Source organism: Manis javanica, chromosome 17 (genome assembly GCF_040802235.1).
Source record: "Manis javanica isolate MJ-LG chromosome 17, MJ_LKY, whole genome shotgun sequence".
NCBI lineage: Eukaryota > Metazoa > Chordata > Mammalia > Pholidota > Manidae > Manis > Manis javanica.
The window spans coordinates 15,574,110-15,601,719 of record NC_133172.1 but is presented as its reverse complement, the minus strand read 5'-3'; the positions used below and the strand labels follow the sequence as shown (position 1 = coordinate 15,601,719).

Below are 27,610 nucleotides of genomic sequence, written 5' to 3'. Positions count from 1 at the left end.
CCCGCGGCCTGACTCCCCTTTCCGTGACGTCTCGCGGTATTTTCCCACGGTGGCTGGGCTTCAACTCCTCACAAAGAGCCGCCAGAAGCTGCTAGGCTTAGTTGTGCCTGGCTTGTGTGGAAGCAACGCAGGAGCGGCGTGAGGTGAGGCGGCTTGAGCCTGTTGGGGTCCACAGCGTCCAGTGTCTGGGGGTGGAGCGGGCTGAGGGGTAGAGGTTATGAGCGTGTCCTTGCGAGTGGGTGCCTGCGAGGGCCTGCAGCGACAGCGAATCTGGTCACGATGTCCCCGTGGTTTATGTATGATTATGACGGTGCAGCAGCGTACGTAGGTGTGCAGAGCCCGTGACTGCGGGTGTGATTGTGAGTGTCCTCTTGTATTGTGCTTTGTGACCGTGGGTCCCAGAAGCAGTGTGTGCGAGTGCGTGGTGCATATGACTGTGCAGGTGTTGTGTGTGTCTGCGGAATGACCGTGTGACCGTGGCATTGTGTGCATGGTTATGGAGTGCCTTTGACTGCCCTAGTGACTCCAACACTATGTCCCAGGAGACCCCTGTAAATGAGGACAGATTGTAGTCTTCCGTCCTTGGGGAAAAAAACCTTGGACAGACTCTTGACGGTAGGAGTAGAAATGAGACCGGGCTCGGGCACAGTTTTTGCCAGGAAATTCTTACAGACACTTACATCGGCAGCCAATTCTGGCTTGAGGTTGAGCAGCCTAGTCTGTGTTCGTGTCGGGCCACAATTACGTTATTCTTTTGTTTGTAGGTCAGAAGTGAACATATGAAGTAGGTTGTGGTGGTGCTTCACGTAAAATGATCAGAATATTCAAGTGATTAAACTTCATTTCCAAGGGATGACAATCCCTTTCAAATTGTAAAGAGAAATTTTGCTGCTACTTGATTATGTGCTTTTTTTTACCCCCAAAGGGAGTACATGGCCCCCTGCCAAAATTAAAATATTAATAATTAAAAATTTTTTTGAAATAAAAAACCAGGCCTAGAATCAAAGACAGAGAATGCTGACTTTAAGATGCTGATATCCAAAAACATTTGGGATGTGATTAAGTAAATCATGCCATACACATATATGTAATATAAGTTTTTAGAACTGATACATGTTGTTTTCAGAAAATGCTTATGATCTGTGTTAAGCTGTGGTAAATGAAAAATACTCAAGAAATAGTTAAATCATAATCAAAACCATTTTACTAATAGAACTATTTGTGAGATATTTTGCAGAGTCTATAAAGAAAGATTTTTTACATTGGTGAAAAAAGCAAAGAAGGAGAGGGATAAACCTGTATTTATTAAGCAACGATGTGTTTCAGACACCATCATTTATGCCTTTCTTATGCTATTTTATGTAATTTTGAATTTTATCTGAATTTACCAGAAAAATCTTGATAGTGCAATTGTTTCAAGGAGCTAGGGCGTTTCTTTTGTTTTTAATGAAAATGTTTTTAAAATAATTGCCTTTTTTTACTGTTATTTGTTTGAGTCACATTAAGTTTCTTAATGGTCCCTATTCCTGTCACAGGAGTGTTGACAGCCATTCACAATTTTCTTAAAATTTAGGGTGCTCCTCCCCTATCTCTGGTTACTTTTTTTTCCCACACTATGAAAATAGCTGTTATGGATTTTTTTTTTCCTAATGAAGTGTTGCAGACTTAACAAAAAAAACACAGAAAGTTTAGATTATAAAGAATCAGATTTAAATTACCTGTAATTCCATCATTCAGACGTGTTCGTTATTTTCAAGGATATATTTCCAAATATTTATTTGCATGGCTCTATGGTTTAATAGAATAAGATTACGATACACTTATTTTCTGTTACTTGCCTGCCCATCTCAATAATGTAGAAACCTTTTCCTCTTTATGAATAAGCACCATCATTATTATTAATTATTACATTGAATTCTGTTATCTTAATGTACCATAATTTGTTTGACTAACGGCCAAATTGAAGCCTGTGTTGTTTCGAGCTTTTTAAACTTTTCCCTGCCAAACATTCTTGTAAATACAGTTTTGTGGCCATTCATAATTATTTCCTTAGGATTGTTACCTAGAATTTGAAATTTTGCAATATGGAAACCCTATTCTAGTACTAGGGGGGTGGGACAAGGTTTTAACTTAGTGTTTGGGGATCTTTGTTTTTATTTAATACAGGCATTTACAGCTGTACCTTTCCTTCTGAGCACTGCTTTGCTTTAACCCATATGTTTTGTCATGTTGTTTTTATTTTCATTCACCTCAAAATACTTTCTAATTTCACTTGTAATTTCTTCTTTGGACCATTGATTAAGAATAGGTTGTTTAATTTCTACATATCTGTGAATTTTCAGTTTTACTAATGTTATTGATTTCTAGGTTCATTTCTTTATGACTGGAGAACACATTTTATATGATTTCATCAATTTTAAACTTATTGAGATATCTTTTTTTTGCAGTATTTTTTTCTTTTTATTTATTTTTGATATCATTAATATACATTTACATGAACAACATTTGTGGTTGCTATGCTGCCTTCTCCATGCTCCCCCCTACATTTTGTGTGCTAATCATAATGCCCCTTATTCCCCTTATCCTTTCCTTCCCACCCATCCTCCCCAGTCCCTTTCCCTTTGGAAACTGTTAGTCTATTCTTGGGTTCTGTGAGTCTGCTGCTGTTTTGTTCCTTCAGTTTTTGCTTTGTTCTTATACTCCACAGATGAGTGAAATCATTTGGTACTTGTCTTTCTCCTCCTGGCTTATTTCACTGAGCATAATACCCTCTAACTCCATCCATGTTGTTGCAAATGGTATGATTTGTTTTCTTCTTATGGCTGACTAATATTCCATTGTGTATATGTACCACATCTTCTTAATCCATTCATCTACTGATGGATACTAAAGTTACTTCCATTTCTTGGTTATTGTAAATAGTGCTGCAATAAACATAGGAGTGCATATGTCTTTTTCAAACTGGGCTGCTGCATTCTTAGGGTAAATTCCTAGGAGTGGAATTCCTGGGTCAAATGGTATTTCTATTTTGAGTTTTTTGAGGAACCTCCATACTGCTTTCCACAAAGGTTGAACTAATTTATTATTTAGATACCTTTTTATGGCCTATCATATGCTAGAGAATGTCTCATATGTACTTGCAGAGAATGCATGTTCTGCTGATGTTGTATGAACATGGATGTATAGGTGTCCATTAGGTCTAATTTGTTTATATGTTGTTCAAGTCTTCTATTTCCTATTGATATTCTGCATTGTTGTTCTACCTATTATTAAATGTGGAGTACTGAAGCCTCCATTGTTATTGAATTCTCCATTTCTCCTTCCAAGTCATTGTTTTCTTCATGAATTTTAAGGTCTTTGCTAGGTTCATAAATGTTTATAATTTTTATATTCTCCTGAGAGATTGACTCTTTTGCAATTACAAAATTTCTCTTTGTTAACTTTTTTTTCAGTTTTAAAGTCTATTTTGTTTGATATTAGTATAAGAAGACTAGTTTTTTTAAAGTTTCTTTGAATGTATATCTTCTAATATTCTTAACACTTCCAGTCTATTTGTAGCTTTGAATCTAAATTGTCTCTTTGTAGTAGGAAGACAAGCCAAGAAAAGGGACAATGCTTCATTAAGGCTTTGAGAACATAGAGGAATACCAGCATGCTTGAGTTTGAAGCAATGTAGCAATGTACCCCCCATTGGGACCCAGTGATATGGAACATCTTGTTGATCATAGTCATGTAGGCCCATTAGTTTATAATATGATTTCCTAGTAACCTTTATTGAGATGGGTTAAACATAACTAGCATTCTGGCTGAACCTATAGTACAGTAACAGCTCCCACTGCAGCATTCCTGCGGGCTGACTCCCCTTTACCCTTGTAGTGAATGTGTAAAAGGCATGGCCTTTCTGTGCTCAGGGCTCAGCCTTTGGATGTGAATCTGCCGAGCCAGTGCTCGCACTAATAAATGCTTCCAACCAAACATCTCAGTGGCCCGACTCCTTGTTCGTAGTTCCCACGGTTCCTGCAACATCATGTAGACAGCATAAAGTGGGATTTTGTTCAACACTGACAATCTCAGCCTTTCAGTTGCATCATTTAATCTATTCACATTCAATGTCATCATTGGTATAGTTGGATTTATGCCTGCCATCAATCCAGTCTCTCCATATCCTCAACAACATTTGTTGTTCTTTGTTTCGGTGGCAGTAGACATGCTAATGCTTGTGAGGCAGTGTGACTCCCGTGAGAGCTTTCGTCTGCATTTCCCTAATGGTTTAATATCCTCCTCTTGCTTCTTTTATCCATGATGGTATCTCTGCTGCATGTATTTTGGTTTACAAAGTTGATTTCTTTTTCTACTTCCTTTCTCTCATTTTTGAATTCATAATAAAAACGTGGCAAAACCCAAACCAAACAAACAAACAGCATCTTCTCTTAGAAGGCATAAAGCAACGTCTAGAGGCAGTTAGCCAGAGGAGGAAGAGGTTTAACTTTGGGCCTATAAAGGCTACATTCATATCTCCCCTCAAAGCCTCTACAGGGAACACAGGAACATGTTAAACACTACCGTGGGAATGCAGTCAGAAAAATCCGGAATATAGGAAACTCTGAAAAACAAACCAGGTTTGTTCAGTGAATAAATGAAGAGGGAGAGCAAACTGTTTTAGCTAAAAAGAGGCTAAAGGATACATCAGTCAAAGGCATTGTTTGCAATTTGTTCAGATCCTGACTTGAATCCCTATTGTGCATGTGGGAGCCTCGGGTTTTTTAGCATAAGTGGGAGGGGATAGGGACCCTAAAGCCTTTGTCTGTCTTGTAACAGGTGTAACCTGTCCTTAGTGTAGGAGACTGTCATGTTCTACATTCCCTCCTGTTTTCTTGGTGTTTATGTATGTGAGTGGTTGATATGGGCAACGAGGTCAGGATTAGGAAGGTGACGGAAGATAATTCTTTTTTCTTTTAACTTTCATCACCAAATATAACAGATTCAGAAAACTGCAGAATATAAATACTGTAACTTAATGAATTCTTTTAAGTCCAATTCCCTTATAGTACCGGTAGTCATGTTTAACCTGGTAACTCTGAGAGCTGTTAGGAACTTTGATTTCTCACTTACCTTTTTTTCCCTTCCCTAGTTTTGTCTTCTCTGAACTCAGCCTGTCTCCAAGGGAAGGGAGACTACAGCTGAAGAGAGAAGAAAGAAAAGAGCAGAACCAAATAGTGCTTGTAATTCTAAGTCATGACTGAGGTTATTGGTGTTTTCTCTCTTTTTACAGGGTTATAGTTATTTTTTTCCAGGCCATGAATATTAGGTTTCCTTATTATGAAACTTTATTCCTAATTGAGCCCCATACAGGAACCTGGGTCCAAGCTCCTCCCTTCCAGCAGTGATTGAGGGGCTCCCTCCATACCATTCTCTTCTTAATCCAGTGTACACATCCTCATTCGAAAATCATCGTGTGCTCAGTCTTTTAATAGGAGCACTTCCCTTGAACTATGAGGTCATCCCTCATCAGATTTGGGTTTAGTGAAGCAGAGATATATAATGAATTTCTTAAGATTTACATGGCCTTGTCCTTTCAGCAGGTAGTGATGTTCAGTGATGTGGCTGAACCTTCTCTCAGGCGGAGTGGGAATTTCTGGACTGGAAACAGAGGGACTTGTACAGAGATATGATGTTGAAGAACTATAACAAATTGGTCTCATTGGGTAAGGACACTTGCTCCCAGTAACTAAGATTCTGCTTTATGTGTATAAAAAATAGACCTGTGTATAAATAACTTTTGTTTATACATGTGGGAACGTTTTTGGAACTTAAATAGCTATATGTAAAAGTAGCTGATATTAAGAAAAAAAAGAATCTGTTACTAAGAATGTCTCTGTCATTAACCACAATGTTGCTCATGTGGTTGTATATGAATGATACGAAAAGAAAAAAAAATGTCTCTGTCCTCTGTTACCAGTTTTCTGGATATCTTTCTGAGTTTCTACTTTTGATTATGAACAGAGCACTTTCAACTTTGTAGAATTGGAAATGGGCATTTCTTTTGTACTGTGACTAGAGCTTCATATTACCCATACTTTAGTCAATCTTGACACATTTCTCTGAGCTTTTCCCTTCGTCACCAGATAATTGGGTCTGAATTTCAGACATTCTTGGCATAACAAAGTACTATTTCTTTTTGGTTATTGTCAACAGGACTCACTTCCTAAACCAACTTTGATCTCCTTTTTGGAACAAGATGATGAGCCCCAGATGGTTGAGAGAGAAACAAGGAAAGGCATATGCCCAGGTAAGTGAGGGGTATTCAGAGAGGGGGAAGCTGTTGCATGAATAGACCACGTGCTCACTGAGCTGGGAGTCCGTAGGTGAGACTGTTCAGAATTTTCTTCAGATTATCTGAAGAAGATTAAAAATTGAAATTGAAACCCTTGTGTACTGTTGGTGGGAATGTAAAATGATACAGCCACTATGGAAAAGAATACAGAAGTTCTTAAAAATATTAAATATAGAATTACCATAAGATCCATCAATACTGCTTCTGGGTATATATCAAAGAATTACCATCAAATCAAGTAATTCCATCTCTGGGTATCATATACCAAAATTGGAAACAGGATTTCAAAGAGATATTTGCACACGCATGTTCATTGCAGCATTATTCACAATAGCCAAGAGAAAAAAATCAACCCAATGTCCTCATGGTAGCATGCATTAAGAAAATATGATATGGGCGTGAGTTGATATCTCATTATGGTCTTATTTTGTATTTTCCTTATGATTAGTGATGTTCAGCATCTTTTCATGCGCTTGTCAGCCATTTGTATTTCTCTACTGGAGAAATGTCAGTTCAAGTCTTTGTTTGTGTTTAAATCAGTTTTTGTTGTTGTTGAGTTGTAAGAGTTCTTTCTATATTCTGGATAGTAACCTGTTATCAAATATATGGTTAGCAAATATTACTCCCGTTTCATAGATTGCATTTTCACGCTCCTGACTGTTTCCTCTGCTGTGCAGATGTTTTTAAGTTTGGTGCTGTTCCATTCTTCAATTTTTCTTCTGTTGGCTGTGCTTTCGGTGTCATATCCAAGAAATCCTTGCCAAATCCAGTGTTGTGAAGCTTTCCCCTTATATTTTCTTCTAGGAGTTCTATAAGTTTCAGGTCTTGTGTTCAGGACTTTAATCTATTTTTAGTTCATTTTTGTGTATGCTGTAAGGTAAGGATTGAACTTCATTATTTTGCATGTAGATATCTACTTTTCCTGGTACCAGTTGTTGAAGAGATTATTATTCTTTCCTGCTGTGTAGACTTGGCTCCCTTGTTCAAGATTATTTGAAGACATGTGAACCATTTATTCATTTTTGCCAGCCTACTTATTTTTGAAGTTAAAGTGCCAAAAATTTGTCAAATGCAGAGGAAGCATTCCAAAGAATTAGAAAAGTTGGAGAGTGTCCCACTCATCTAGGTCCTAAACATATTCCCTGCACAAGCTTCCTCTTCATCAATATTTACTGCTCTGCTACTTTGTATACTAGATATGTTTTAAAATATAAGTTGCTAAGTAATTTACCATCTAATAGGGAACCACAAATAACTTCCAAAAAGCAGAATCTGTACAAATAGAGAGATCAAACGGAAGTTGGGCTTAACAATGTTGACCACGGGATTTATCTGTGTGGAGCTGGTAGGTGGAATATGGGAGTGACGAGACTGTCTGGGACTGCATGTAAAGGCTCAGTGTATGCAGAGGAAGGGGAGGTGAAGTAGAACTTAGATATGAAGGCCAAGGGTTGGGAAAGTACAGGGCCAGAAAACCAAAGCCTGATCATCAAAAAGGTCCACAGTGGCACATTGCCTATGAGAAACAAAGGAGGATAAAGAGCTGTGGCATTTGACACATAGTCTTAAAGGATCTTGAAGTTCCATAGGACAGAAGTGAGATTACAAAGGAAAGCCACCAAATAATTATTCTTTATTTAAAATGTGAAGGATAGAGAAGACAGTGTTTTACACTATTAAAAAAATGTATTTTTGATGTCTTAGGTGCATCTTTCAAACTATTTTAGTCATAATGTATTATGAAGTTTATAATACATTTATTATGAGGCATACTTAAATATGAAATTGGAAGCCATTTTAAAACCTCATGCATGTAGCATAAGAAAGGAATACTAGTGGCATTCTTCTTGCTTAAAGAAAACTTATAAGCACTTACACATCTCAGAAAACAAAGATGTCAGCATAAACCTTGCCAGAACAAAGCCTAAATAAAATAATCAACAAGAATTATATATTATAGATACATAAAGAATAACTTTCTTAGGATATATCCAGGATCTGCAGTTGGATGTCTTTGTAAGACTCCCTGGTTAGAAGTGAACAATTGCAAAAATCATTTGCAAGTTGGTTTTATGATGCCAAATTCCAGCTGCTTTTGTATGCAGCTGTAAGGAAGGGGGGAGTACTTGCCCCTTATCTTGCTGAGACTCCTTTTATGAACACTTTGAAAAGCCTGTACAGTTTCAGGGCTAAGAACTTGAATTCCATTGGTGAACGTGGATAAAAGGAGGAAAAACTCCAAAAGTACAGGAGGAATAAAGCAGAAGATTTCCTAACAAGTGGAATAGGGGACATGCAGTTTTGCTACTGCTTAAGACATCACTTGCTTTAGATTTGAGCCTTACCACTTGTCCAGATTTTCCTTTGCAGGATGATCAATATGACATCCAGGTGAGAATATCTGTGATGCTTCCTTTAAGGCAAAAACATTTGCAGCATTTATTACCATTGCTATTACGTGGGGACTATTTATTACTTCAGTACCACTATTACATATTTTACATAGTAACAGTAAAGCAAATCATTTGTAGAATGCCCTCCCCCCACCCCCACAAGGATTTCCATGTCCTAGTCCCTGTGAATATGTTACATAACATGGCAAAAGGGAACTGAAATTGCCAATCAGCTGACAGGGAGATAATCCCCATTTCAGTGGAGTAGGTCCAGTCTAAGATCATGAGACCTTAAAAGCAGAGGACTTGCCTGGCTGTGGTCAGAGGGAGATGTGACTATGGAAGAAGGGTCAGAGAGACACATCTTTGGGGCTTTGAAAGGGAGAAAGGGGTCCACAAGCCAAGAGGTTTTTAGAAACTAGTAAGGTAAGGAAACATGTTCTCCTAGAGCTTCAGGAAAGAAACACAGCCCTACCTACACACTGGTATGTGTTCAGTAAACTTTTGTTGAACTTCTGACCTACAGAACTATAAGGTAATACACTTTGTTTTTTATGCCACTAAGCGAGTGATAATTTTGTTACGGCCGCAATATGAGCCGTAGGTAAAATATAAATTGCTTTATTTCATTGCACCTAAGATACCACTGACTATAAAATAACAATTATTTATGTACTGCTAAAAAGGAAAAAAATACTGCTTATTAAAAGTATGAAGTGCTATTGGTTGTGAGATGCATCCCAGTTTCAGAGATGTCAAAATGAAAAGAATGTGCATAAGTAGAATCAATAAGGTAGCAAAAATATATCTCCAATATTTTTGTTTTGTTTTTATCCTTTTGGGCTTACAGTAGCTTCTCTGTATCCAGATAATCATTCAGGAAACTTTTAAATGAACAGTGCGCTCTGAGACATGAATCAGGATCACCCTATAGGATTATTTTTCCTCAACCCCCTCTGTCTCCAAACACTTGTGATTCTTCCATGTTGCCATAAACACTGTCCATTTACCAGAACCCATCCTGCCAGACCTCATAACACCTGTCACTCCTCTGCCTTCCTCTTTATACAGTTGCAGGCTTTTTGCAACATTTCTTTCTCATTTATTTTCCTGAAGCTTTTATTTTATAACAGAAAACTTACAACAGTAGAAATAACTCCACTATCCTCTTTACCCAGGTTTCCTAGTTGCCACATTTGATCTGTCATTTTGTCTTCAGTCTCTTTCTCTCTTTCCATGTATGGATGTGTTTTGTGTGTGTTTGTGTGTGTAATTCATATATATAATATATATAATTTTTTGGTCATTTGAGAGTAAGTAGCAGACATTGTGCCCCATTTACCCTTAAATATCTCACTGTGTATTCCCTAAAAACAAAGACATTATACTATGTAACTGTAGTACAATTATCAAAACCAGAAAATTTAGCTTTGGTATAGTATCATCTTGTCTGCTGCAGTCCATATTAAAAGTTTGTTATTTTCTCCAATAATATACTTTTTTAGCTATTTTTTTTTCTTGTACAAGATCCAGTCTGGGATCAAATTTTGTTATCACATCTCTTTAGTTCCTTTCCTCTAAAATAGTTCAGTTCCTCTTAGCCTTTCTTTGCTTTCATGGCCTTGACATTTTTGAAGATTACAAGCCACTTATTTCATAGAATATTCTTTAATGTAGGTTTTTAAAAATTGATAGGTAATTCTTAATTAAGGTTGTCTAAATTATTCTCATGATTGTCTTTAGATTATGGAATTTAGGATAGGAATATTTACATTAGGGATGCTGTGTCCTTCTCAGGGCATCACATCAAGGGGCACATGATCATTAATAAGGTCAAAGCTAGGCAATGACGAGAATCATCAATTCACCCTATTGTTTGCATGAAATATCTTTTTCCATCCCTTGACTTTTAGTGTGTGTGTGTCTTTGGGTTTGAGGTGAGTCTCTTGTAAGCAGCATATAGATGGGTGTTACTTTTTTATCCGTTCTACTACTGTGTGTCTTTTGATTGGTGCATTCAGTCCATTTACATTTAGGGTAATTATTGAAAGATATGTACTTATTGCCACTTCAGGCTTTAGATTCGTGGCTACCAAAGGTTGAAGGGTAGCTTCTTTACTATTAACCGTCTAACTTAACTCACTTATTAAGCTATTATAGACACAGTGTGATGATTCTTTATTTCTCTCCCTTCTTTTTCCTCCTCCTCCATTCTTTATATATGTTAGGTGTTTTATTCTGTACTCTTGGCACGGGCCATGCTGCTCATGCTGTGTGACAAGGTCCAGGCACGAGGAGGAATCCCGAAAGCCAGGGAACCAAATAGCTGGCCCCTGCCAATTCCCGCACTTATTTTTGGAGTTATGATGTTAGTGATTGGGCTCATATATGGGAAATCTTATGTATCTAAGATTGATTCATTTTTAGTAAATAACATGACCCAAAATATTGATCAAAACAGCAATTCCGGAAACAAAGCAGTGTTATGGGACCAACTGTTCCAGGCATATTGCCATAAATAAGTGAGGCAGAACAACCCAAGCCTCTCTTAAAACTAGATGCAGTTTGTCCTCCCTTTTGTAACAATTCAAACATGACTAACCAGGATTTCTTTAGAATATTGGCAGAGAAGGAGTTATGGGAACCTGGGTCATGGAAAAACCCATTCTCCCAAGAAACTTATATGAAACAGCAAAATAATAAAAAGAGATTAATAGTCCCCACTGCCCAGGGCCCCCCTTATGTTGCTTATAATATTAGAGGATGCCTCTGGTATCCCCCTTGAGGAAAGAATTTATGAGCAAAATAGGAAGATTTACATTTATACATTTATAAATATCCCATATATAAAAGTTGATTGATAAAATATTACTATATTAATGATAAGATAGTAAGAGCAGATTTAGCATTATTGTATGAAAGATTCAAGAGGACTGCAAGGCCTGGTGCCTGTGGATGCAGGAGGAAAGGTGTAAACATGTAAAATTGTGGAATGAATGTTAAGAAAGAATAAGGTGTTCCTATTGTATTCATAAGAATGATGAAGAATGTCAAAACTTATGGGTAATAGGAGTACCATCCCTAGACTTTAGATGTAAGCCTAAAGCCACATGTAGGATAAGATTTAATTAATATAATATTGCATTTAACAATCAAAAGACATATAGCTTGAATTTTATATAACCCGTTTAAACTTTCTGTAGCCTTAGACACATATCTTAAACTCTATGCTTAAAAGCAGACATTATGCTTAAAAGCAGACATAATAACCACATGCTGCCACATGCCATTTTCCTGTCTAGCAACTAGCTTGTAACCTGAATCTCTGGCCAAAAAGGTTAGAGAAAGTAAAACATTAAATGTTACGAGAAAGCTGTTCAAAGAAATGATAACATCTGTAATTTTGTATAATCCGGAATTATACAAAAACTGAAAGGAAAAAACATTGTACCATCCATGATTAAAGAAAATGTGTAACATTATGTAAACCTTAAAAAGATATAAAAATAAAAAGACCCTGCTGCTTGATGTCGGGAGATGTTTCAACCTAGATCGGGTGTTTCGTCTTCTCATTCATCTCACTCGCCGATGCTGTCCTTTCCTTTGTGACCCACACCTTGGCTGGAGCTGGACTCCAGCATACTCTTTTGTGTTTCGTTTGACTGCTTTTGTGCATAGTTGATTTTATTTTTTGCCTTTAGTTAGTATTTGGTTGGTTTGCTTTCTTTGCTGTGATTTTATTTTCTCTGGTGACATCTATTTAGCCTTAGGAGTGCTTCATCTAGAGCAGTCCCTTTAAAATATCCTGTAGAGGTGGTTGTGGGAGGCAAATTCCCTCAATTTTTGCTTTTCTGGGAATTGTTTAATCATTCCTTCATATTTAAATGATAGTCATGCTGGATACAGTATTCTTGGTTCTAGGCCCTTCTGTTTCATTGCATCAAATACATCATGCCATTCTCTTCTGGCCTGTAAGGTTTCTGTTGAGAAGTCTGATGATAGCCTGATGGGTTTTCCTTTGTAGGTGACCTTTTTTCTCTCTCTGGCTGCCTTTAATACTCTGTCGTTGTCCTTGACCTCTGCCATTTTACTTACTATATGTCTTGGTGTTGTCCTCTTCAGGTCCCTTATGTCGGGAGATCTGTGGGCTTCCGTGGTCTGAGAGACTATTTCCTCCCCAACTTTGGGGAAGTTTTCAGCAGTTATTTCTTCAAAGACGCTGTCTATCCCTTTTTTTCCTCTCTTTTTCATCTGGTACCCCTATAATGAGAATATTGTTCCATATCTGCCCAGGCTCATTCTTGGGGGTTGTCTGGGTAATTCTGGACTGGATCAAATTCTACTGCCTTTTCATGGCAATAGAGGTAGTGGTAGGCATTTGGCATATGTGTCAGCTGGGAGAACAACGTCCCTTCCTGCTTGCTGGTCGCCTTGCACTTCTCCACTGCCTGTGCTGGTTACCCACACATGGGGAGCAGTTTCTGGTTTTATTTCCTGAGCCACCGTGGGCAGGGCAGCCCAGAGCCCTGCGGGGAGAGGCAGGTGTGCCGGGTGTGCTCTCCTGATATAACAGTGACCCTTCACACCCTGTCCCGGCTTCCTCTGTCTGTGCCAGGCTGCCGTGCACTGGTGGGGCCTCTGAGTCTGGCCCGGGGAGCTGTGGAGGAGGCTCTGTGCAGCTGCTGTGGGTGCAGCCACTCTCAGGCTGCTCCCCTCCTGTGGCGGGGCCACACAGGTGGGGGAATGGACTGGAGGCTGTTTATTGCCCTGATGGGCTTCAGAGCTGCACTGCTGCCCAGGGGGTTAGGGTGCCTGAAGTTCTTCAGGATTCCCAGGCTGCTAGGCTGAGTGTGCCGGGACAGTTCTGTCCAGCTGTGAAGCCACTGTCCCTTTAAGACTTTCAAAAAGCACTTGCTTTTGTTTTGTCCCAGGGGTGCCAGCTGCGCGGATGCACTTGCAGGTTTTACTGTTCCGTTTCCCTAATATCCAGCACACCATGCACTGTGTGTCTGCGCTCCTGGGGCAGATGACTAGGGCTGGGTATTTAGAAGTCCTGGCCTCCCACTCCCTCCCTTCTCTGGCTCCTTTCCTCCCGCTGGTGGGCTGTGGTGGGGGGAGTGCTCAGTTCCCACCAGGTCGCAGCTTGTATCTTACCCCCTTCGTGAGGTGCTGAGTTCTCGCAGATGTCAATGTAGCCTGACTGTTGTACTGTATCTTCTGTTCTCTCTTTTAGGAATAGTTGTATTTGTTGTATTTTCAAAAATATATGTGGTTTTGGAAGGAGATTTCCACTGCGCTACTCACACCACCATCTTGCCTTCTCCTCAGATTCATCAATTCAATAAAATTGTATTACAGTTTTTGAAAGGGCAAGGTTTGATCTTGAAACACCAGTTTCCATTTTTAGCCTTCTCTTTCTCTTGGTCATTGGGTATGGACCAGTTTGAGTATCCCCAGCCATTTACCTTCAGTGTGCCTACCTCAGAAAAGCTTTGGAGAGATGTCAACACTTAACTGTTTAGTAGGCCAAAATTTTCAGAAAGCCTTGCAACTCAGATGACATCAAGGTGAAAGAGGTAGAAAATGAAATGTGTTGAAACAAATAGTTGCTTAAATTCATATGGAACCACCAAAGACTTCAAATAGCCAAAGCAATACTAAGAAGGAAGAATAAAGCTGGGGGATCTCACTCCCTAACTTCAAGCTCTACTACAAAGCCACAGTAGTCAAGACAATTTGGTACTGGCACAAGAACAGAGCCACAGACCAGTGGAACAGAATAGAGAATCCAAACATTAACCCAAACATATATGGTCAATTAATATACAATAAAGGAGCCATAGACATACAATGGGGAAATGACAGCCTCTTCAACAGCTGGTGTTGGCAAAACTGGACAGCTACATGTAAGAGAATGAAACTGGATCACTGTCTAACCCCATACAGAAAAGTAAATTCGAAATGGATCTAAGACCTGAATGTAAGTCATGAAACCATAAAACTGTTAGAAAAAAACATAGGCAAAAATATCTTGGACAAAAACATGAGCAATTTCTTCATGAACATATCTCCCCGGGCAAGGGGAACAAAAGCAAAAATGAAAAAGTGGGACTATATCAACCTTAAAAGCTTCTGTACAGCAAAGGATACCACCAATAGAACAAAAAGGCATCCTACAGTATAGGAGAATATATTCATAAATGACAGATCTGATAAAGGGTTGACATCCAAAATATATAAAGAGCTCATGCACCTCAACAAATAATCCAATTAAAAAATGGTCAGAGGAGCTGATCAGACAGTTCTCCAAAGAAGAAGTGCAGATGGCTGGCAGACACATGAAAAGATGCTCCACATTGCTAGTCATCAGAGAAATGCAAATTAAAACCACAATGAGATACCTCCTCATGCCAGTAAGGATCACCACCAACCAAAAGACAAACAACAACAAATGTTGGCTAGGATGTGGAGAAAGGGGAACCCTCCTGCAGTGCTGGTGGGAATGTAAATTAGTTCAACCATTGTGGAAAGCAGTATGAAAGTTCCTCAAAAAACTCAAAATAGAAATACCATTTGACCCAGAAATTCTACTCCTAGGAGTTTACCCTAAGAATGCAGCAGCCCAGTTTGAAAAGGACAGATGCACCCCTATGTTTATCGCAGCACTATTTACCATAGCCAAGAAATGGAAGCAACCTAAGTGTCCATCACTAGATGAATGGTTAAAGAAGATGTGGTACATATACACAATGGAATATTATTCAGCCATAAGAAGAAAACAAATCCTACCATTTGCAACAACATGGATGGAGCTAGAGGGTATTGTGCTCAGTGAAATAAGCCACGCTGAGAAAGACAAGTATCAAATGATTTCACTCATATGTGGAGTATAAGAACAAAGAAAAAACTGAAGGAGCAAAACAGCAGAAGACTCACAGAACCCAAGAATGGACTAACAGTTACCAAAGGGAAAGGGACTGGGAAGAATGGGTGGGAAGGGATGGATAAGGGGGTGAAAAAAAGAAAGGGGTCTTATGATTAGCATGTATAATGAGGGGGGCCACGGAGAGGGCTGTACAACACAGAAGACAAGTAGTGACTCTTTAGCATCTCACTATGCTGATGGACAGAGAATGGAATGGGGTTTATGAGGGGGACTTTGTGATGGGGGGTGTCTAGTAAACATAATGTTCCTCATGTAATTGTAGATTAATGATAGCAAAATAAAATAATAATAATAAATAAATAAGTAATATTTTTTTGAAAAAGAATGTATATCAATCATACCTTAATAAGAAATTTAAAAAAAATAAAAAAGCTTTGTTTCCTAGTAGCAATTTAATTGTTTCTGTGGGCAACAATCCAAGGATAAGAGTTGCTAAAGCAAGACTGGGACCCCTGAAATTTCCTACAAGAGTGAAAGAGAAATATGTCCTGAAGTTTGAACTGTGTCATACCTCAAACATTTCAGGTTTACCTCTGCAGCTTTTTCCCACATTGTTCCAGTTTAAAGGTACGGCTGGTATCTTAGAGATTCCTTCTTTAATTCTATGTGGTGAGAGCAGATCCAGCTCTTCGAAATATTTAAGTCTTTTGCATATTGATATAGAAGTCAAAATATTGTGTTGTTTTTATCTCTGAGTTTGAATGGAAAGAGATTCAATAGATACAAGCTCATCAGTTTCACAGCATTAATTTACGCAGCCTTGGATAGTGAATGCTTGTGCAGTTGACACTTAGTGATGAAGTAGAGAGGTGTGATCCAACTAGTGTGATAAATTTACCCCAAATTTCCCAGGAGTTTCTCAGCTTTAAAAGTCAAAGCTCTGCAAAGGACACCATCAGGAGAACAAAAAGGCAACCTAAGTATGGGAGAATACACTCATAAATGATTTATCCGATAAGGGGTTAACATCCAAAATATATAAAGAACTCATACTCCTCAACACCAAAGACAAATAATCCGATTAAAAAATGGGCAGAGGACCTGAACAGACATTTTTTCCAAAGAAGAAATACAGATGGCCAGTGGGCACATGAAAAGATGCTCCACATTGCTGAGCATCAGGGAAATGCCAATCAAAACCACAGTGAGATATCACCCCAAAGCAGTTAGAATGGCCACTATCCAAAAGACAAGAAATAACAAGTGTTAGCAAGGATGTGGAGAAATGGGAACCCTCCTACACTGTTGGTGGGAATGTCAGCTGGTGCAGCTACTGTGGAAAGAGGGAGCTTCCTGAAAAAACTAAAAATAGCAATACCATATGATCCAGTGATTCTACTTCTAGGAATTTACCTGAAAAAACAAAATCCCTGATTTAAAAACATGCACACTTACGTTTATCACACTACTTACAGTAGCCAAGATATGGAAGCAACCTAAGTGTCCATCAATAGCTGAATGTTTAAAGACGATGTGGTGCATTTATAAAATGGAATATTATTCTACCATAAAAAAAAGAAATCCTGCCATTTGCAACAGTATGGATGCAACTAAGTGAAATAAGCCAGGCAGAGAAAGACAGATACCTCATGATTTCACTTATTTGTGAAATACAAAAACAAAACAAAACAAAATGAAAATAGCAGTAGACTCATAGACCCTGAGAAGGGACTGGTGGATACCACTGCGGAGAGGCTGGGGTGAGTAGTTACAGATGGTGAGGAGAATAAAGGGGCACAAAAATTCTCAATCATACTATAACTTGGTCATGTGGATAGTAGTACAGGGGGTGGTGAATATGGTCAGTGATTCTGTAACATCTTCCTCTGTTGACAGATAATAACTGCACTAATGGGGTTGAGGATTTAATAATATGGGTAACTGGTGAACTGCTGTGATGCATACTTGAAACCAATATAAGATTGTATATCAATGACATTTCAATAAAAAAAATTCTTTCCAAAAAAACCCATAAAGAATAACATAAAAAATAAATAAATGTGCCTATCACCCTGCTTCAATAGTTACCATCTTCTCCAGTCTTGAGGTAGGCCTGTATTGCTATGTACTTTCCTCTTAGAACCACTTTTGTGACATTGCACAAATTTTGGACTGTTGTATTTTTGTTTTCATTTGCCTCCATGTATTGCTTGATTTCTGTTTTGATATGTTCATTGATCCATTGATTGGTTAGCAGCATGTTGTTTAGCCTCCATGTTGTTTGTGGGCTTTTTGTTTTCTTTGTGTAATTTACTTCTAGTTTCATACCATTGTGATCTGAGAAGTTACTTACAATTTCAGTCTTTTTTAATTTATTGAATCTCTTTTTGTGGCCTAATATGTGATCTACTCTCGAGAACATTCCATGTATACTTGAGAAAATTGTGTATCCTCCTGCTTTTGGTTGGAATGGTCTGTAGATACATGTTTTTATTTTGTTTTTTTGTTTTTTTGTTTTTTTAAATTAATTTTTATTGGAGGGTAGTTGACACACAGTATTACATTAGTTTCAAGTGTACAACACAGTGATTCAACATTTATATACATGATAATTCTAGCTACCAGCTATCACCATACAAAGTTGTTACAATATTTTGACTATATTTCTTATGCTATACATTACATCCTGGTTACTTATTTATTTTACAATTGGAAGTGTGTACTTTTTTTTTTTTTGAGAGGGCATCTCTCATATTTATTGATCAAATGGTTGTTAACAACAATAAAATTCTGTATAGGGGAGTCAATGCTCAATGCACAATCATTAATCCACCCCAAGCCTAATTCTCATCAGTCTCCAATCTTCTGAAGCATAACGAACAAGTTCTTACATGGTGAACGAATTCTTACATAGTGAATAAGTTACATGGTGAACAGTACAAGGGCAGTCATCACAGAGGCTTTTGGTTTTGCTCAGGCATTATGACACAGTTCATATTTTTTTTTGAGAGGGCATCTCTCATATTTATTGATCAAATGGTTGTTAACAACAATAAAATTCAGTATAGGGGGGTCAATGCTCAATGTACAATCATTAATCCATCTCAAGCCTAATTCTCGTCAGTCTCCAATCTTCTGAAGCATAACGAATAAATTCTTACATGGTGAACGAATTCTTACATAGTGAATAAATTCTTACATGGTGAACAGTACAAGGGCATTTATCACAGAAACTTTCGGTTTTGATCACGCATTATGACCTATAAACAATCAGGTCAAATATGAATATTCATTTGATTTTTATACTTGATTTATATGTTGATCCCACATTTCTCCCTTTATTATTATTATTATTTTTATTTTTAATAAAATGCTGAAGTGGTAGGTAGATGCAAGATAAAGGTAGAAAACATAGTTTAGTGCTGTAAGAGGGCAAATGTAGATGATCAGATGATCAGGTGTGTGCCTATGGACTAAGTATTAATCCAGGCTAGACAAGGGCAGCAAAACATCCACGGATGCAGAAGATTTCTCTCAAAGCAGGGGGGTGAGGTTCTGAGCCTCACCTCTGTTGATCCCCAAATTCTCACCTGATGGCCCCCCTGCGACTGTGCCTGTCTTAGGTTGTTCCTCCCTTGAGGAATCTTACCCGTCTCTGGCTAACCAGTGATCTTCCGGGGCCATACAGGGAAATGTAAAGTTGGTAAGTGAGAGAGAAGCCATATTGTTTGAAAAGGTTAGCTTTTTACTTCTTTGCAGATTTATGCCCTGTGGCTTCTATGCCCAGCACTTGTCTCGAGGTATCTTTACCACCTGGGGGAATTATGATACTCGGTAAATTCGATATGAGGAACGAATTCTATTTAAGGGTTGTAATTAGGAAGGAAGAAGAAAAGCTATAGAGGTAGCATATGGAAGAAAACATGGGAGGATTGATTATTTCTTTGACATATCTTCTTGTAGAGTACCTTAAGTATGTATAGGTTTTAAACTACTAACTAATTTGCACACACAGATTAACATAATAGGAATACGGTGACATAAACAAAGCAAATCTATAATTACCATCCATCTCCAGTGAAGCCAAGAAAACCATTTAGGCACCCTAGGCATTTGTGAAAATTTGTCTATGATATGATGGATATTGTCCAACTGTATTTGAACAGTCTGAGAGAAATCAGACAAATTAAAGCAACCCATTTCTGGGATCTGTTCACATCCCATATGTTCTTTTAACCGTAGATAGTCTATAGTCGTAAGATTTTGGAGTGCTACACCTTGCACCCCTCCCAACTCCTGGTTGAGTTCCAACAGTACAGATCCTGTCAAATTCGTTGTCTCACTGTATGCACATGCCAGCCTAGACATCTCCCTCCTCATTCCAATGGCAAGTCCAGGAAATGGTGGGGTGGACGCAGCCACGACCGCAGCATCGCCCGGATCCCTGTGGAGGCTTTTTGATGATCATCCCCCGGCACGAGTCCTCCAGAGAGTGCTGATGCCGGAAGCTCCTCCTCATATCGTATCTTAGTTCATTTTCTGGGTATCCAAGCTAGGCCTTGATCTTCTGCATAGGAGCAAACAGACCCTTTGCCCACACTTTGACATGCCCTCTATACCACCGTGCAGAACTCATTGGAGGTCAGCACACAGGAACTGCTTTTTTTTTTTTTTTAAGAGAAAGGAGTATTATCAGAAAAGAGTACCTCCATAGCTGATCATCTGACACCCTTTAAGTGATCAACATTAAGGATATTTAAAGCATGCGTTGATCTTTGATTTACCAATAGTTTTATCCTATCAAGGAGTAATCCCCCTTTTCTTTCTTTCTTTCTTTCTTTTTTTTTTACTCTTTAATCTACACTTACATGAAGAATACTATGTTTACTATGCTCTCCCCTATATCAGGTCCCCCCTAACAACCACATTACGGTTACTGTTAGATACATGTTAAGTCCAAATGATCTAAAGTGTTGTTCACTGTCTCTGTTTTCTTTTTATTTTCTGTTTGACCTGTCTGTTGATGTGAATCGTGTGTTAAAGTCTCCTAAAGTGAACAAGTTCCAGTTTGTTCCTCCCTTTAATTCTGTTAGTATTTGTTTTACATATTTAGGTACTCTTATGTTGGGTGCATAGATATTTTTAACGGTTATATCCTCTTGTCAGGCTGATCCCTTTAGCATTATGTAATGTCCTTGTCTCTAGTTACTTTCTTTGTTTGGAAATCTTTTTTGTCTGATATAAGTACTACCACTCCTGCTTTTTTCTCCCAATTATTTGCAAGAAATATCTTTTTCGATCCCTTCACTTTCAGTCTGTATATGTCTTTAGGTCTGAAAGGAGTTTCTCGTAGGCAGCATATAGATGGGTCTTGTTTATTCTACGACCCTATGTCTTTTAATTGGTACATTCAGTCCATTTACATTGAAGGTAATTATGTATGGGTATGTATAGGATTTATAGACTTGTGGTTACCATAAGGTTCATAGACAGTTTCCTAAATACATAAAAGTCTATATTTGGTCACTCTATTTTGAACACAGTCTAAAAGTACTTTTTTATTTGTCCCCCTTCACACTTTATGTATTAGATGTCATAATCTGCATTCTTTGTGTATTCTTTGACTGATTTTGTGTCTAGTTGATTTTACTACTTTTTTTTTTACCTTCCTACTTTCTTTGTGTAATTTATTTCTAGTTTCATACCATTGAGATCTGAGAAGTTACTTAATACAATTTCAATTTTTTAAAATTTATTGAAGCTATTTTGTGGCCCTAATATGTGATCTACTCTGGAGAACATTCCATGTACACTTGGGAAAATTGTGTAAGAAATTGGTCTGCTAGTTTTACTGTGGGTTTATGTTCACTGATGAAAAATATTGAGGCTTAACATTGCCATCTACAGAAGTCCCTTTAACATATTTTGTAACACTGGTTCGGTGGTGGGGAATTCTTTTAACTTTCATTTTTCTGGGAAACTTTTAATATCTCCTTCAATTCTGAATGATAACCTTGCTGGGTAGAGGAGTCTTGGTTGAAGGTCGTTCTGTTTCAATACATTAAATAGTCCATGCCTCTCCCGTTAGGCCTGTAATATTCCTGCTAAGAAATATGCTGATGGCCTATGGGGTGGCCCTTATAATTTTTTTGCCTCTCTCTCGCTGCTCTCCATAACCTCTATCCTTAATCTTTGTCATTTTAATTATTATGTCTTGTTATTCCTGGGTTTCCTTTTTTTTAGGGGATCTCTATGCTTCCAGGACCTGGGTGTCTGTTTCCTTTCCCAGACTGGGGACATTTTCAGCAATTATTTCTCCAAAGAGGCTTTCTACTCCTTTGATTCACCTCTCCTTCTGGTACCCCTATTATGCTAATATTGTTTCATTTGGAATTGTCACACAGCTCTCTTAGCATCCTTGTTTCTAGAGATTCTTTTTTCTGTTTCTCAGCTTCGCTGTGTTCCTGTTCTCTAATTTCCATCTCATTGATTGTCTCCTCTACTTGCAGCAATCATTTCCTCCATTGTATTTTTCATTTCAGTTACTGTATTCTTCAGCTCTGAGTGGCTCTTTTTCAAATCTTCTCTTTGTTGCAGTCCTTCCTGAGATCATCTATACTTTCCACAGATCAGTGAACATATTAATGACTGTTACATTGAAATCTTTATCAACAAGATTGGTGATCTCCTTTTCATTTAACTCTTTTTCTTGTGTCTTACCCTGTTCTTTTGTTTGGAACATATTCTTCTGCCTTCTCATTTTTTCTGGGTTTCTGGGTTTCCTCCTTTGTTTTAGATAGATCTGCTGTGCCTCCTGGTCTAGAGATTAATGGCTTTATGAAGAAAGTGTCCTGTGCTACCCAAAAGCTCAAGACTATGGTCACCTGTGCCTGGTTCTTTTTTGCTGTGGAGATGAAGTTGTGGTTGCTGTGCTGTGGGTGGGGCTGCCCTTCTGCCTCTCTGCCAGCAGTGGATGCTTTCTGTCAGCAGAGACCCTTTGTGAGATCATTGTAGGCAGGGCTGCCCCTTTGCCCATCTGCCAGCAGTGGCACTGTGGCTGGCAGCTTGCCTCAGCTGGCCCTCAGGAGTCATACAGGGGTGCTTCTGCTGGAACCGTTGTGGGCAAAGCCATCCTCGGCCTGCCCAGCAGTGATGGCTGGCCTGCTGGACTAATGGGGTAGGTGCTGTGGGTGTGCAGGAGAGCATAGCATGGTGCCGGGTCACCAGCTAGGTGGAAGGAGCTTTTGAAACTTGCTCCTGCAGGCATCTCCCTAATTGAGCTGAGAGAGAGTTAGTAAAGCTGGCAAAGCCTTCTTCCACCTACCAGGCAGCAGAGACTGAGCACTGCTGGGCTGAGCTTGCCAGGTGGGTGGGTGCACAGGAATGTGCCTTTGGGCTGAACCACCAAAAATGGGATGGAGCATTTGGGGCTGGCTCCCGTGGGCACCCAACCAGTTGGGCTGAGGGAGGGCTGAGGCAGTCACCCATCTGCCCTTTCTCCTGTGGAGAGAGCTCTGTTCAACCCTCACCCTTCTGGCCCCTTTCCTGCTGCTGGTAAACCTTTCAAATGGCTGCCTCTGTGTTAGCTCTCAGTGGGACCAACAGAGTGTGCTTGTTTTCCAAAAACAGCAAGAGTCCCAGCCTCCCAGAATACTCCAGCTGTCTCTGGTGTCCAGCCCCGTTAATCACCAAAGCCCAATGCAGTGTGGGCTTATGTTCCCAGAGCAGATCTCCAAAGCCAGGTGTGTAGAGTTCCTGAGCACTTGTGCCATCCCCAGTCTGTTGCTCTCCCTCCCACTTGGGCTAGGATGGGAGAAGCACTTGGGTTCCCCTCAATCCCAGCTCTGCCACTTTACCCTTCTCTGTGTGTTCTTCTCTTCTTCACCAGTTGTAGACAGTCTGTTCTGTGGTCTTCAGGTCGTTTTCAGAGTTGGTTTTGCTTTAGTTGCTTCCTTGGTATGCATGTCAGATGAGGTTTCTCCTTGTCTTCCTCCACTGCCATCTTTTTCACTGGATATCTTAACTTATTCTTATTTTTGGCAGTTAAACTATGTTAGGTATTACCATCATTTTACTGATATGGAAATGAGACCTAGAGATTGTAAGTACTTCTTCCAAGGACATAAACCTTGCAATTAGCAGGGCTGAGACTTGAAATCTAGTCTCTGCGATACAGTTTCTCTGATCTTCCCATTGTACCAACCTTGCATTTTATTTCATCATGCTATCTGAAGGTTGCTCCCCCCATCACCAAGTTCCCTCCACATACCCCATTACAGTTACTGTCCATCAGCATAGTAAGATGTTGTAGAATCACTACTTCCCTTCTCTGTGTTGAACAGCTCCCCCTGTGCCCCCTCACACATTATAGATGCTAATCATAATGCACTCTTTCTTCCCCCCCCACCTTAGCCCTCCCTTCCCACCCATCCTCCCCAGTCCCTTTCCCTTTGGTAACTGTTAGTCCATTCCAGGTTCTGTGAGTCTTCTGCTGTTTCGCTCCTTCAGTTTTTTCTTTGTTCATATACTCCACATATGAGTGAAATCATTTAATACTTGTCTTTCTCCACCTGGCTTATTTCACTGAGCATAATACCCTCTAGCTCCATCCATGTTGTTGCAAATGGTAGGATTTGTTTACTTCTTATGCCTAAATAATATTCCATTGTGTATATGTACCACTCTTCTTTATCCATTCATCTACTGATGGACACTTAGGTTGCTCCCATTTCTTGGCTATTGTGAATAGTGCTGCAAAAAACATAGGGGTGCATCTGTCTTTTTCAAACTGGGCTGCTGCATTCTTAGGGTAAATTCCTAAGAGTGGAATTTCTGGGTCAAATGGTATTTCTATTTTGAGTTTTTTGAGGAATCTCCAAACTGCTTTCAACAATGGTTGAACTAATTTACATTCCCACCAGCAGTATAGGAGGGTTCCCCTTTCTCCACAACCTCACCAGCATTTGTTGTTGTTTGTCTTTTGGATGGTGGCGATCCTTACTGGTGTGAGGTGATATCTCATTGTGGTTTTAATTTGCATTTCTCTGATGACTAGCGATGTGGAGCATCTTTTTATGTGTCTGTTGGCCATCTGAATTTCTTCTTCAGAGAACTGTCTGTTCAGATGCTCTGACCATTTTTTAATTGGATTATTTGCTTTTTGTTTGTTGAGGTGCATGAGCTCTTTATATATTTTGGATGTCAACCCTTTATCGGATCTGTCATTTATGAATATATTCTCCCATACTGTAGGATGCCTTTTTGTTCTATTGGTGGTGTCCTTTGCTGTACAGAAGCTTTTCAGTTTGATATAGTCCCACTTGTTCATTTTTGCCTTTGTTTCCCTTGCCCGGGGAGATACGTTCATGAAGAATTTGCTCCTGTTTTTGTCCAGGATATTTTTGCCTATGTTTTTTTCTAAGAGTTTTATGGTTTCCTGGCTTATATTCAGGTCTTCGTTCCATTTCGAATTTACTTTTCTGTATGGGGTTAGACAATGATCCAGTTTCATTCTCTTACATGTAGCTATCGAGTTTTGCCAACACCAGCTGTTGAAGAGACTGTCATTTCCCCATTGTATGTCCATGGCTCCTTTATTGTATATTAATTGACCATATATGTTTGGGTTAATGTCTGGAGACTCTATTCTGTTCCACTAGTCTGTGGGTCTGTTCTTGTGCCAGTACCAAACTGTCTTGATTACTGTGGCTTTGTAGTAGAACTTGAAGTTGTTGAATGAGATCCCTCCCACTTTATTCTTCCTTCTCAGGATTGCTTTGGCTATTCAGGGTCTTTGGTGGTTCCATATGAATTTTAGAACTATTTGTTCCAGTTCGTTGAAGAATGCTGTTGGTAATTTCATAGGGATTACATTAAATCTGTAGATTGCTTTGGGCAGGATGACCATTTTGATGATATTAATTCTTCCTAGCCAAGAGCATGGGATGTGTTTCCATGTGTTAGTGTCCTCTTTGATTTCTCTTAAGAACGTCTTGTACGTTTCGGGATATAGGTCTTTCACTTCCTTGGTTAGGTTTATTCCTACTTATTCTTTTTCTATGCAATTGTGAATGGAATTGTTTTTATGGTTTCTCTTTCTGTTAGTTCATTGTTAGTGTATAAGAAAGCCTCAGATTTCTGTTCATTAATTTTGTATCCTGCAACTTTGCTGTATTGTGATATCAGTTCTAGTAGTTTTGGAGTAGAGTCTTTAGGGTTTTCTATGTACAACATCATGTCATCTGCAAGTAGTGACAGTTTGACTTCTTCTTTACCAATCTGGATTTCTTGTATTTCTTTGTTTTGTCTAATGCCATTGCTGGGACCTCCAGTACTATGTTGAATAACAGTGGGGAGAGTGGGCATCACTGTCTTGTTCCCAATCTTAGAGGAAAAGCTCTCTGCTTCTTGCTCTTAAGTAAGAGGTTGGCTGTGAGTTTGTCATATATGGCCTTTATTATGTTGAGGTACTTGCCCTGTATACCTATTTTGTTGAGAGTTTTTACCATCTATATTTTTAACAAGCTTCCCGGTAATTCTGATCTGCAGCAACATCTTAGAAACACTGAGTTAACCTGCCTCTCTAATCACCTCTGTGTCCACTCTCATCTTCCTTGGTTATATCTGAGAGCATTCTAAGTCACTCATTTCTTATAGGCATTGTGTACGTATTCCTATTTCAGAAATTAGGAAAAGTGACATGTGCTTGCTTTCTCATTATTTTTCAGTTGTGAAGTCCCAGTGTGAGACAAAGGAGTTATCACCAAAGGATGACAATTACAAAATAAAGTCACGGCAGTGCAAGATAATGAAAGACTTAAAAGCCATGGCTTTGAGTGTTCCATTACTCAAGACGACTGGAAATATAATCACCATTTCAGATGGAACAGGGAAATCAAGAAGAATATCTTAAACCTGTGACAGTCACCCATGAAAATATGCACCCATCCCATAGTCTACATGAGAAAAATCATAATGAGAAAAAGCCTTGTGAATGTGGGAAAGTCTACAATTACCACTCATCACTTACTCACAATGGGAGAAGTTACACTAAATTAAAACATAAGGATTATGGAAAGGCTTTTAGCAGTTGCTCAAAACTTACTGGACATCAGAGATTCATAATGGGGAAAGACTCTATGAATGTAATGAGTGTAGGAAAGCTTTCCACCAGCCTTCAAACCTTATTTGACATCAGAGAATTCATACTGGAGAGAAACCCTATGAATGCAAAGAATGTAGGAAAACTTTTAGTTACCACTCATCTGTCACTCGACATGAGAAAACACATACTAAAAAAAAACACTATGCATGTAGGAAATGTGGGAAGGCTTTTAGCAACAGCTCAATTATTAAGGGACATCAGAGTGTTCATCGTAGGAACAGGCCCTACGAATGTAATGAATGGGGAAAGCCCCCCATCACCACTCAATCCTTATTCAACATCAGAGAATTCACCCTGGAGAAAGACCCTATCAATGTTACAATTGTAATAAAGCCTTCTGTTATCACTCACGTCTTATTGGACATCATAAAATTCATTCCAGAGCCCTTCTCGTTGAATGTAAGAAATGTGGACAGTCCTTTAGTCATAGCAGGGAACTCACACACCATCAGCAAATTAATACTGGTGAGAAACTTTGTGAGTGTACACAATGTGGCAGATCTTTTATTCAGAGGTCACAACTTATTCATCATCAGATAATTCACACTGGTAAGAAACCCTATGAATGTAAGGACTGTGGGAAGGCCTTTATCCATGGTTCATGTCTTATTCGACATGAGAAAATTCATACAAGGGAAAGAAAATCCTTGGTACTGTAATTAATGTAGACAATTCCAGGTCATCTCTTATGGACCATCAGAGAATTACTAGATGAGAACTTTGTGAATGTAGCAAATATAGGAAGGCTTTTTGCTTTAATTTTTAATTGCATCAAAGAATGCATTCAGGAGAAAGACCACATGAATGTAATATATAATAAATGTTTATTTCTA

General features: G+C 38.9%; 1 long non-coding RNA gene across 2 annotated transcripts; it reads left to right on the top strand.

Moving 5' to 3' along the window:
• Positions 1–7: 7 nt before the first annotated feature.
• On the top strand, positions 8–27,610 carry LOC140847105 (uncharacterized). Of its 2 annotated transcripts, none has more exons than XR_012126798.1 (4): positions 8–143; positions 5,580–5,705; positions 6,196–6,289; positions 26,341–27,610. It is a non-coding gene; the product is annotated as an uncharacterized lncRNA (long non-coding RNA). The 2 variants fall into 2 exon arrangements; XR_012126799.1 differs by having other exon boundaries at positions 31–143; positions 5,583–5,705.